The sequence below is a fragment of the Prosopis cineraria genome, unplaced genomic scaffold (assembly GCF_029017545.1).
Source record: "Prosopis cineraria cultivar Desert tree isolate PC_DT_omini unplaced genomic scaffold, ASM2901754v1 PC2, whole genome shotgun sequence".
Lineage (NCBI taxonomy): Eukaryota > Viridiplantae > Streptophyta > Magnoliopsida > Fabales > Fabaceae > Prosopis > Prosopis cineraria.
The window spans coordinates 24,792,088-24,806,332 of record NW_026555333.1 but is presented as its reverse complement, the minus strand read 5'-3'; the positions used below and the strand labels follow the sequence as shown (position 1 = coordinate 24,806,332).

The following is a 14,245-nucleotide window of genomic DNA, read 5'->3' as shown; positions in this document are numbered from 1 at the left end:
TCCAGGGGAAAAAAAATTCAATGCTAACAATATTATATCACACACACTCAAATGCACACAAAGCTAACTAGAGGAAGGTGCGAAACTCCTCATCCCAACCAAGCACCACAGAACAGGGAAGGAGTAAGGAGGAGGAGAGACTAACCATGTGAAGCTAAAAGAAGGAGGAACTGTCGCACCCAAAGCAACAACAAAGAACAATAGTCGGTGATGCAGATAAACAGAGGACGAATAAACTGAACCATAACTAATAAAGGTGAGCGATTTGCAGTGCGAAACAGGGGAAAAACTCACAGTTGAATCTTCAACAAACTTATTGTGGCAGCAAACTCATGGTGAACTCACGATGAACGCTGGCAATTGAATCAGAACGGAAAAGGCGAGGAGGAGACGAAGGTTGATCGAAGGTTCTCTCTGCCTAGGTTCTGGAGCATTCGACGTTGGAGGAGAAGGAAAATGTCGGTTAAGAAGAAAGAGAATTGCCACGCTCTGCTTTTACGCACCGAGGAGAGAAATAAAAATCTGAACGTAAAGATAATTGGAGAAACTACAAGAAAGAGCACAGGAAAATTATAAAAAAAGGTAGAACGAAAATTATAAAAAAGGACACAATTTTTTTATAATTTAAAACAAAATAAAATCAATTTTTTTTGGACTCTGGACCTTCAAAAAATTACTAGTATAAATTCTAATAAATTACCACTCTTCACTTGTTATAGAAATAAAGTAACTAAATAAAATATTAATTGAGAGAGAAATTTATTTAATTTCTAATTTATGATCATTACATTGAGATTTTGGAAATATCCACTTTTGCAGTCAAGATTGTCAAAGCTACATCTAGGTTGAGATTTAACAATATGGAATGTCAAAGCTATTTTTAAAACCTCAAGACTAGAAATGGCTCTAAGAACTTCTATAGAAATATCATCAGAATGCAACTTCAACGTTATCTTGGTCAAATTTGATGGAAGAATTGCATCTATGGGAGGGAAATTGTAACTATCAATCTTGAGTGTTTGTAGATCACATAAGGTTGGTAGGTTTTGCCAAAACATATTTGGATTAACAGTTTCTGTCCACGAAAAGTTTAACCCCAATTTTCTAAGGTTGCGAATATAGGTAAGTAAGGGACCTTGATTGTCTCTAATAGCAACATAAGAAAGGATTTCCAGATTGTCTAAGGGACCATTAAGAGGGGGAATATGTGAATGTTGTGGAAGCAAAAGAAGCTTTAACGTTTAAATTTCTCCATGCCCTTTGGTAGAATCGCTTTAATGCCCACAATCTCTAAAGTTTCTAAATTCCATAGGTCATATATTGCTTTTGGAATTCTTGGAAAGAAAGGACCAATATATAACTTTAGGTACCTAAGATGGATTAGATGCACAATTCTATTAGGAATTCCTATTGCTGGCATCTGAGTAGAGGAGATATCAAGGACTCGGACCAATTTGAAGTCCTTCAAAATGGCTTCCCAACATTTGGAATCATTTCCTTCTTTTCTAAAGAAAATCAAAGAATGTAAATATGAATGATTAGCATTAAGACTAGAAGTTAGGTAAGTTGAAGCTTCCTGATACACAAATAATCTTCGAGGGCTAACCAGATTTGAACTTCTAGTGGTAGTAATGATGTTGTAGAACTTCTGCCTTTTGCTTTCTTCTGTACAAAATGCTCTTAAAAGATCATGAATGTGACATATCTTCACACCTCCATCAGTCCTCTTGCTTTCAACTTGGATCAAGCTTCGATCAATAAGCTCCATCAAATAGTATTCTACAACATCCTTTGGGTTGTTATTGCTTCTATGTTTTGGTATTAACCCTTCTACTATCCAAAGTTTGATCAATTCCCTAACATAGATTTTGAAGTCTTCAGGATAATGACCAACATATAGAAAGCATGGTTTTAGATTTTGTGGCAATAACTTATAGCTTAATGCCAAAATGTCTGTGCATTCAGCTTTTTGTTGAAAAAGATGCCAAATTTCATTTCCAGCGATATACCACCAACATGCCTTGGATCTCTCTTGTTTTGCTAATATGCCAACTAATACCACAACGGATAGTGGTAAACCATCACAACTTTCAGCCATTTCCTACCAAGATTTTCCTATCCAAAAGGGCACTGTTCTCCCATAAACACCCTCTTTGATAAAAGTTCCCAACTTTGTTCTTTGTTGAGAGAGGGAAGCTGATATACAAACTCTTGAGATACACTTGCAACAGGAGCTACTTGTACTGATCAACTAGTGATCAATATTCTACTCCCATTTTGATCATCAGGAAAAACATCATTTATAGCATGCCATACTTTAGGTCTCCATATGACATCAAGAACAACAAAATATTGCTTTTCTCTCAAGCTTTCATGGATTTTTCGCTTTACAAAATCCTCCATACTCACATTTTGGAAATAACCACGATCCAATTCTTTTTGGATTTCTTGTCTTAGCTTTTCTATGCCCATTTCATGATAATTATCTGATCCTACTTGAGCCAAGAGAAAGAGAAATAATGTTTCAGCTTTCCAATCTTCTAAAACATCAGCCCACGCAAATCTATCAAAGCGTCTTTTGAGCTGATAATCATTTTTATAGATTTTTCTAGCAAGAGTGGTTTTTCCCTGCCCATGCCTACCGATGATGGAGGCAACCTTACGCTCTCTATGCCCACCCATGAGTCGCTCGATCACATCATCTGAGTAGATATTAAAACCAACCACATTGTCTTTCTCAACATTTCTCCTACGATCCCTCAAAACAGCCTCTGTATCCATCTCTGTCTGTATCTTTGTCTCTATCTCTCCCTGGATATTATGAAGCAACTCCATGGCGAGTTGTTGGTTGCTTTGTATTGCTTCAATCCTGGCCTTAATTTTTCCTATCTTGTCTGCAAGATCGTGAAGAAGCTGTGTGACCTACGTAATTGGTCAGATCCCACCACCGGTTGATTCTTTGCCGATTAAGATCGTAGATGTAAGTGTGGATCACATCCTCAGCTTCATGAACAACCTCTCTGAGTTGCTCAAACCCCTTTGCGATCACTTCATATTTGTTTAGCTTTTGCTCTGAGTCCTTGAGGAGAGCATTCAGTGTTTCCATTTGATCATGAAGCAACTTGATATTATGCTTTACATTACTAGGCAAATTGTATTCTTGTAAAAGTTGCCCAATCAATTTTTCTAACAGAAAACTAACAGAACTTTCTACCATTTCTAATCTAATCAAGAGAGCACACTCGCTCCTAATGATTTTGAAGGATCAACCTGATAGACACTTCCTAACTCAGATGGTTTTGAACACAACAAATACGCACCTTACTCGCTCTTTCTCTTTCAATGGCGAGAAACATCATGGAATATAATTGTTAGTATGCAGCAACCAAAAAAAAAAAAAATCAAGAAGACTTTCAATCACTATTAGACTAGGATTCCTTTTCGATGATGTGGTACGTTCACATGCATCACCCAATCAATATTGTCGGCATCATAAAATTCGAAAGAGATATAATGCATGAGGGTTATCTTTAATATCTTTTATTTTATTTTTTATATGTGTAGCATATAAATATACTATAATAATATTACGAGAATTATGTATTCCGTGGGTAAAATAAATAAATAAAAATGCTTTTCATCTCAGTGATGGACCAAAAAAATGGCATGTGGGGACTATTAGAAGATTAAAAAAAGTCTCACATTTAAAAATTAAAAGATAGATTATAAATATATAAGCTTAAAAAATATCTAAGCAACTAGTTTAAACTATTTTAGTAGAATATATTATCCTTAAGCTTACTTCATATGAGAAATGTAACCGGGACAAAACTTGTGCCTAATACAAATATTTTTTTTAAAAAAATATAATTATAAAATATATATAATTTTACTTGTGAATTTTAAATATAATTTATTATATTTTGTAAAATTTACTTTTATGATAATCTGGGAGAATTTTTTAATTATATATTTTTGATATTTTAAATATTTAAATGAGAGAAAATGAAATTCTCTTATGGAGGCATAAATTAATTATTGATGAGTTGGTGTAAAAAGTTAATTTTAGGGTAGCTCACAGTAGGGGCAATTATCATTTATCCCCGCAAGCCTAAACATTCTGGGTCTCATTTCCCACTGGAAAAAGCCGCAAACCATTGAACATAAGGCAGAATTATTACAAACTGGCAATGTTGGTCTTGGTTTTCGTTTTTCTTCCTTTTCATTATTTTTTTTTTAAATGAAGATTCTTTATCCATGTTGTGGTTCACAGCTGGTATGTCCCAATCTTTGCTTTTCCATCTTGTGATTTTGTTTTTTGTTAAAAAAAAAGAAATTCTTTTTTCATCTTGTAGTTCAATGCATGGTATGTCCCTACCTACCAAATTAATAATGGTTTAAATAAAATTAATGGAGCTTACTGCCAAAAAAATATTAGCATAGTTAAAAGATATTTTTGCTCTCAAATTTCCCTTTGATTTTATTTTAAGCCACCCCTAATCACTTTATCAAAATTAAGAAAAAGTTGTTAAATCATTAACCTTCGTTAAAAATATGTATAATAAAATTTTCCAATTTTACTCATATTTGAATGAAAATTTTTTAAATCGGTATTGCATTTTCTCTCATAATTAATGTGTTTAAATTGGATGTCCCATCAAATAACTTATATTGAGAATCATCAATGTCTTTTAATATGTGCTTTGTAATAAAGGCCGGAGGGAGTATTTTTCAACATTTGTCAAATTTTCATGTAACAAAAACATGGAGGAACTTTTATTACTCTACACATTAGAAAGTTAAAATAAATAAATAAAAAAATATAATTATTGATCATTATAATTTTATTGTATTTTGTTATCAGTCCTTATACTTTTTAATTATCAATGTTTCAAGTCTCTCTAGTTTCTTTTGTATACAATATTAGTCCCTCTACTTTTAATGTTCTTATAAGGATGATGATGCGACACTAACAGTGTTAAATTATTTGGCACATAACTAATAGTGTTAAACCTTGTGTTAAATGTGAAAATAATGATGAGATAACAATCTAATTAGCAGTGAAGAAAATGAAAGGGCAAAAGTTTAAACAATAGTAGCACTATGCACAAGAACTACATGCCATTTAACTTGGTTAAAAAATTTGATTAGGGCATCTGACTCATAGAGGTAAAAGACTTGATCGATAGTGATCGAAAGCTATTTTTCTAATTGATAAATATCGTTGTTAGTACTGTCTTCATCATAAAATAATTGTGGATTCATCTTGATTTAAACATGTCAATATTTTCATTAACACCGTTATTAGTTACATATAAGATAATCTAACATAATAAGTATCATCTTCTCTTTGATATTATTTAAAAATAGATAGACTAATGTGGCACACGAAAAAGATTACAAGGACATGAAACATTTTTTTAAAAAAAATAACTAATAACGAAATATGATAAAAATATAAACTTTAATAATTGTGCCTTTTCATAAATAAAATACATTCCATCATTTTTCATTTGAAATCGAAAAAGGCTACAAATTAATAAACATACAAAATCATTACAAAGTCGAGTTTTATCTTGCTTTTCACTTTTTTGACCAACTTTTGCATTACTTTTTTATTTTTAAATGAAGATTTCTTTTCTATCTTGAGGTTTGACTAGCATGGCCCAACTTACAAAATGTATGGGTTAGTTAATATTAATAAAGTTAGAAGACATTTTCTCTTCTAAATTATTTTTCAACATTCCTCAATTTTTTATGCATTGAAAAAAAAAATCAGTGATTGTCAATGATCATGTAATTTAGTGATATCAAGGCTTCTCTATAGATGAGATATTGCAGGTTTGATCTCACTTATTATAACCTCAGGTTATAAATACTTTTCCCTCTATTTAAAAAAAAAACCATCATGAGAAACATCAAGTAACTTTCATTACTCTGGACACTGGGAATGGCTAAAATAAATAAATAAAATAGCTTTCATCATTCAAGAAACATGTTTCGTTTTACAAGGATATGAATTTTATGATATATATTTTTGTGACTCATTTGATATTTTTAGCAAAAATAATAACCTTTAAATTACATTTTTTTAAAAATACAAAAAATCTAAAATCTAAAATAAATTGATACATTAAAAAATTCTTAAATTTTAAAATGGTAGAATGAACTGATAAATTAGAAAGTATTCAATCATAAAAAGTCTACATCTTGTGCCACTTGAGATAAGTCTAACATGACAATGAAAGTTTAATTATTTATTTATTTATTATTATTATTTTTAACTTTACCATCTTATGATGTGTTCACAGAAATTTAATGTTTCAAGTGACACTGAGGGACTGTATATCAGTGCTTTTTTTTTTCCCTAAGTTGGTTATTAAAAAATAATACCAATATAGTTTAGCACAGTAATTACTCTTTTATGATACGCATGGCATCAAAAGTATCATATCATATTCGTTATAAAATCACTAAGAATAAAATTTTAAAAAATAGAAATTAAACATCATTATCATGAAAATTTCGGTATATATAAGTTGGTGGTACTGGCGTAGTTTGATGTTACTTTTGTATGTGTGTGTACACACACACAAATATATATATATATACACTAATATTTTAAAAAATATTAAAAATAGATTGGGAGGGTTCGGATTATTACCTTTACTCTCACTTTACTTTAGTCTTAGCATTGAGTTATAAAATTATTTTAAAAAATATGAAAAAATAATCATTTGTTCCTTATAATTTTAACTTAGTTGTAAATCACTTTCTAAACTTTGGCTTATTGTAACTCAATCTTTATAGTTTTAACTCAATTTTATAATTTTAATTTAGTTATAACTCAATCTTTATAATGTTGACTCAGTTGTAACTTAATTCTTGAAATTACAAACAACCTAGCCTACTTTTGAATTTTTTTAAAAGTTTAATAAATCCATTAGTGGTCTAAAAATACTATTAACTCGATAAGTGCTTAATTTTACCATTTTACCCCTGTTTATACTTTAAATTCCAACTTTAAAATTCAAGAATATTACAAACAACCCCTTGAATTTGCTCAAACGCCTTAGCAATTACCTCATATGTGTTTAGGCTTTTCTCTGAAACAATTGAGGAGAGCTTTCAGAGTTTTCCATCTGATCTTGAAGCAACTTGATTTTGTGCTTTACATCACTAGGCAAATTGTATTCTTGTAGAAGTTGCCCAAACAATTTTTCCAACAAGAAACTAATAGCACTAGCTTTCTGCCATTTCTTATCTATAGAGAGAGTACACTCGCCCTAACGATCGATCTTGAAGGATCAACCCAACATATAATTCCTAATTCAGATGGTTTTGAACACATCACATGCCTTCCTACGTATTTCTCTTTCAATGATGAGAGACACAGAGACTTTCAATCACTATTAGAAAAAGATTCCTTTTCATCAATCATGGGGCTCAACTTTGCACCACCCAATCTATATTGTCGGCACCCAAAATCCAAAAGAGATAATACATTGTTAGGGTTACCTTTGATATCTTTATATATATATATATATATATCAATATATATATAGCATAAAAATATACTATAATAATATTTCGAGAATCATATGCATTGTGTGGATAAACTATGGACTGGCCCACGTAATTATGTTATAGCTTGTTTAACTTGAGAGTTAAGTGAGCATCATCACTAAATTGATTCTACTAAATTATGTCCCCTCCAGTATTAAAAGAAGAATTATTCTCACAGCCTGCAATTATGCATTCTCCTCTTTTGTTTTCAAAACCCTTTTATTAAAATTTTATTATATACAATTGATCTTTACCCACAATTTATATATAGATGTTGAATAAAAGTATATTATAATAAGTAGTCTTTTATAAAGTCTCTGAGGGGGTTGGAGGCCCTACGCTTTTCACTTACTACCTCTAGTCGTTATTATAAGTTATTTTCAACTAAGTAAATGTGATTAATTAACTCATTAAATAGATATGTCTTAAAATTAAAAAAAATTAACTTTGCCCCTATTTGAGAGAGAGAGAGAGAGAGAATCAGTCTTAACTGGTTCCTTCCTTTTTAGCTCTCTCACACACACACCGAGAAAACATTTAAAGTGTCATATAAAGACACTAAATTAGAATCAAATTCTCCTTTTAGTTATTTGTTAGGGATAAAATTAAAAATATTAATAAATAACTCTCTATGTAACTTATATTAATTAAGGATAAGAAATTCTCCTATAAGACGTCATATAATAAGACAAGGGGGAGTATATTTGCAGGAGTGTATATACACACAAAAATGTGCGTGAATATATATGTATATGCATGTATATGTGTATCTTTATTAATATATTTATTAATGTACATATATATATAACATATACATATATACATAATGATATGTGGGATTCCGGTATTTGTGTCTAATGTAAATATTATTTTCTTAAAAATATGTAATTATAAATATTCCTGAAATAAACATAGAAATAAAATTTATTAAAAGTAAATACTAAAGCAAACAAAACAATTATTAGAAGCTAACATCGCGTGGGAAATTTATCTCTCTTTAAACAGATTCTAAGATCAATAAGGATTCCACCCACCTACCGATTTGCTAACCCTTTTAAATTTTGGTAGCTAGAGATATACAAATGTTTTAAAGCCAGAAAAATAGAAAGAATAATTTTTACGTTATAGTATTTAATATTTTATCTAAAGTATAAATTACAATATTCAGAAATTAAAAATAAGTAATATAAGCTCTAATTTTAAAAGCATAAGCCAATGTTTAAAAATTAGATTAGACGGAAAATCAGAAAGGTTATCAGGTCATGAGAATTTAACCCATTAAATCTACAGTTGAAACTAGAGAAATAATAATTAACTAAAAAATTATATTTATATGCACATATATATATAATACTAAAAATACTGATAATGTTATTCTTAGTATCAGAGTTATTCAATTATAATATTTTAAGTATAATTTCCCATTTTTTACATGTATCTATGTTTTAATCACTCTTTATCTTAATTAAATGACGAGAAACATCAGGCAATATAATTGTTTCTTTTTTGATTTTTGGCCAGCAGGCAATATAATTGTTAGTTTGCAGCAACAAAAAAGAAAAAAAGAGGACTTTCACTCACCATTAGACTAAGTTTCCTTTTCAATGTTGGGGTACGTTCACGTGCATCACCCAATCAATATTGTTGGCACCATAGAATTCAAAAGGGATAATGCATGATGGTAATCTTTGATATCTTTTATTTTTTTAATGTATAGGATATAAATATACTCTAATAATATTACGAGAATTATGTATTATGTGGGTAAAATAAATAAAATAAAATACTTTTCATCTCAGTGGCGGACCAAAAAAATGGTATGTGGGGACAAAATTTGTGTCTAATATAAATATTATTTTTAAAAATATATAATTATAAAAATATATATAATTTACTTGTGAATCTTAAACATAATTTATTATATTTTGTAAAATTATTAAATTTATTTTTATGATAATCTGGGAGAAATTATTTTAAAATATTATTTGTTATATTTTAAATATTTAAATTAGCATAAATGAAATTCTCTTATGGAGGCATAAATGAATTACTTTTTATGGATGAGTTGGTGTAACAAGTTGATTTTGGGGCTTATATAAAAAACTAGAAAACTACCCGTGCAATGCACGGGTCTTGTATTACAGTTTTTATGGATAATTGTTAATCTTGTTGGAAAAAGTTTCTCAAAAGAATAACTTATAACAAACACTTTCAATCTCCATATCATCTTATATGCAGTGGGGCTATATAATTATTGCCATGAATATTAAATATGCATATTAGAGTAAAGTAGATGATAAAAAATTAAATACATACTGTCAAATGGATATGATGGGAGGAAAATTAACAAAAATTCATAATTATTTAAATCAAATTGCCAAAGATTTTCCTATAAGTGACATCAGAAGTTCTATCTACAGAGCAACCATCTCCATCAAGAATCAATATTTTTAAACCTTAATTCCTGCTTCAGACATGCGAAACAATAGCATATAATTGATTGTGAGGTGAGAACAGGATGAGGCAAGCACAAACTAACATAACACATGCTCTAGCCTTAGCTCTTATTAATGATCATGGCAAAAAATAACATAATGAGAAACTACCCCTTTATCATAGTAAATAGCAACATGGAATTAGATGGACATACACACATCAACATGGAATATATATATATATATATATATATAATTTTTTCCTGTATTTGATCTATAGACATTTATTTGGCTTAATAACATATTTTTTAATTCTTGTAATCATGAGACATGTATCATTACACAACCCCATAAATATATCAATGTTCTACATTAAAATAATTAAAGCATCCACTTTAACCTTAGTTCATAATTCAAGAGGGCCTAGCATTGAAATTTAATTTAGAAAATCTATAAAGTCAAGTAAATATATGTCCCCATCATCTTTCACAACACTATCAAAGCTCAAGTACACAATTTTTCACCAAAAAATAAGAACAACATGTACCTATTTACTTCTTTAATCTTAGTCGACATAAGAGTTAATATGGCCATATCTCTAAAATTCAAAGAATTATAGACACTGTTAAGGATAATTTGAGAAAGTTGAATCAATAATGAACTTTATTGGGTTATCCAAACCTTTGAATAACAAATTTAGTGGGATATTAATATCCACAGGTCTTTCATTAATTCTAGTAGCAATTCAATCACCAGTTGATAATCTGATAAGAAAAATAGTGAGGAACACTAATAGATGCCCTAGTATTTGTTGTTAGAAGTCATATGTTTCTTATTAGTGTAAGGAGTTGACAATTATCTCATATGTACGAGGAGTTAATAGTGGCAAGAAAAAAAATCATCTCTTGACCTACTTGGAATAACATGAAAGACTTGCTTAAAATCTCAACCAAACACAACAAATTTTCCTTCAAAGGGAAAGATCGTCAATTAATGGGTTGTTTAACTTTAGAATATCCTTTAAGCATATGTTAAGAGCTTTGATACAAAACTTATGTGTCATTAGAGCCTTATCCTATATTAACAATTTCAAAATAGTAATTCACAACTTTAGTTTAAGTCTTAATGACACGATCATAACTTCAATATTGTTGTCTAATAACAAATGTATTTATCATATTAACAATTTTACCTTTGTTATTGACAACTTTAGTTTAGGTTTTAACAATTAAGTTGTCTATTATTTTATAGAGGGTTAGAAACATAATTACTAACAAAATTACTCCATTTCACAATCCTATTTTGTCATTTACTTATTTTAAAGAAATTTATTTGTCATTTTCCAAAAATTATATATGTATATGTATGTTGTACTTATATTCTAAATTTTCTGGCTCCGTCACTGGAATTGGGTTAGTTATCAACTCGATTCCTAATCTTTATGCACTCAGATCGGGACCAGCCAACCTAATATAAAATATAGGTTTGATCTTCTTTTGGAAACATGATCATTATCAAATAAGTTTAAAAGAACAAATAAATGTTATATACTATCTCCGTCTAAAATTATTTTCTCTTGAAAAATAATATTTTTAAATTATAAAAACTCAATGATTATATAGTATTTTAGCAAACAAATTAAAATTTTGAATTAAAATAATATATTAATTTTTAATATTTTTTTTTATAATAACGAAGTAATTTATATTAGGTATGACACATGAAGAAAGATAATCTTATAAATTCAACTAACATTAATAAAAATTCTAAATAACACTCACCAACAACTTTTCTTCATTTAATTATTAATGTCTTAAACAAACCACAGCATAATGGATATGATAACGATATTAAATGTTATTAAATATTTTTTAATTACTGAAAAATATTTTTTTATTGGAGGCAATATTATTTATTGCATGGTTAGGCAATAAAATTGGACATCTCTCCCAGTTGAGATATTAAATATAACACAACTATGATTATTTAATAATGAATCTATCATTTTTTTTTACAAAATAAAATCAATAGAAGAAGAAACATTCAGGTAGATTTGGTATAAACAAATGACAGACTAATTAAATATTGGCAACGTAAATACATGATGGGATTGAATGATAATTAGAAATTTATGATACACTAATTTACACAATAAACTCATGAATGATAGAATTAATTCAAGCTTGAATCATGAAATGAAATCATAGCCAAACTCATGTTTATTAATTTATAATTATAATTGGCATAGTATCTACATTGGAGGAAATTTTGAATTTAAATTGGCAATTTAATATAATTATCAGATATGTTTTGAATTTAAACCTAAAGACATTTTCCTAAATAATAACATAATTCTTTTTTTCTTATTTTATTTCTTAGACATTAGAATAAAAGGTCAAAATCACCCCCAACTGATTAATTGCATAGTTTAGATTTTTAAAGTTTAAAATTACTACCTATTGACTAATTGCATAGTTTAGATGTTTAATTGATCTTTTCACAATAATCAATATTCTTCCCTTTAATTATGAGATATTAGATATTATGGATCTCCATCCAAATCTAAACAATTAAAATTCAAATCACAATACTTCATAATTATATAAAATAACTTAACAACATAAAATGAATTAGTGTTCAAATAGGACTGTTTGAATTAAGGAAAATAAAAAATTGAAGAACATTAAAAAAATTAAATAATTGAAATAAAAATCATAAAGTATAAACCAAACTGATATATAATATATTAAGAAGAAAAAATTTCATATGCCTTTTTACTTCCATGTAATAGAGTATACAGCTACACATTGCATAGATATTAGATGGATGGCATTAGATTAGAATTGTGCAATCTTACACCTTTTTTAAATAATATTGTTGTTACACTTGAGTGATCATTTGAACTAATACATTATTTTTTTAATTATTAAAATTGGTGTCATTTAGAAGGTAGAATAATTATGACATTTTTTGTTTGAACGATTAATTTAATAAAATAAATTAGAAATATAAAATAAATTAGTGTTTGTATTTGAGTTGATAACAATTTGAATTTAGTATCAAGATATTTGAATTTAAAAGTCTTATTTATATTATGTAATTAAATAATTATTTTTTAATTTGAAACATGTCAGATTTATCGAAATAGATTAAAAGAAAATAAAATTAAAATTTAACATTTAATCCGTTTTAAATTGGTTCAGAGATTCTACGATTGATCAAAAAAATTATTCTAAGCATGCATTTTTTTTTGATTATATGGTTTTTAAGTTAATAAGTTACTAATTTTAACTTTGGAAATGGCACACATAAATATTAAAATTTGAAATCATTTCATAATTATATAAAATAAGTTGATAGCATATACTAAAGTGATGTTCAATTAGGAGAGCTCATAAGAATATTTAAGTGACCGGATTTGAATCTCAAATATTCATATTATATCATTAATAACTTTTTTTAGTTTATATAAAAAATAATTAAAAAATTAATTCAAAAACTATCCACCAATCAACAATCAAAATTAACTCCTGAAGCATAGAATTGCATAAAAGACATTGTGAAATAAAAAATTTTGGGATGCACAGATAAAAAATATTTTTTAAAATATATCCTAACTTTTATAGTCTTTTCTTTTTCTTTTTAATTTTTTCATTAATTTTTTAATTTAGTGAAAAAGCTAAGTCAATGCTATTTAAGTTCTCAAATGCATTTCTACTTGGCATTCTTCAAACATGAATCACTTGAACCAAAATATACCACTCTTTTTTCATTGTGTTGATAGTACGAATTGTATGAATATCATATGTTAAAGCCATAGATAGTATGAAAATTTAAGATACACATACTACAAATAAGAAAATAGATAAATTAAGCTTTAAACAATATCTAACAAAACAATGAGCTTAAAAAATAAATTGAAGAATACTTGGCAACAAAATAAAATTGAAGAAGTTATAGGCATTGGTTAGATCTAGGGACATATGAAATGCAATATTAGCAACCTTAGTTATTTATAATTAGAATAATATAAATTAATTTAAAAAATTAATTCACATTAATGTAAAATAAACGAATAAGCTTTTGTGGAAATAAAAATATATTAGTTCTTAATAAAATTCACATTAACTAAATATTATATTTTGGTTTGAAAATTTGAAATTATATAGAATAAAATTCACATTAAGTATATCATATTATCAAAAAACTGTTATAAAAATAAACATATATTACATATATCATAT

General features: G+C 27.9%; 1 pseudogene; it reads right to left on the bottom strand.

The window, feature by feature from the left end:
* Window positions 1–1,234: 1,234 nt before the first annotated feature.
* LOC129302672 (putative disease resistance protein At1g58400) lies at window positions 1,235–3,217 on the bottom strand (annotated as a pseudogene).
* Window positions 3,218–14,245: the final 11,028 nt, after the last annotated feature.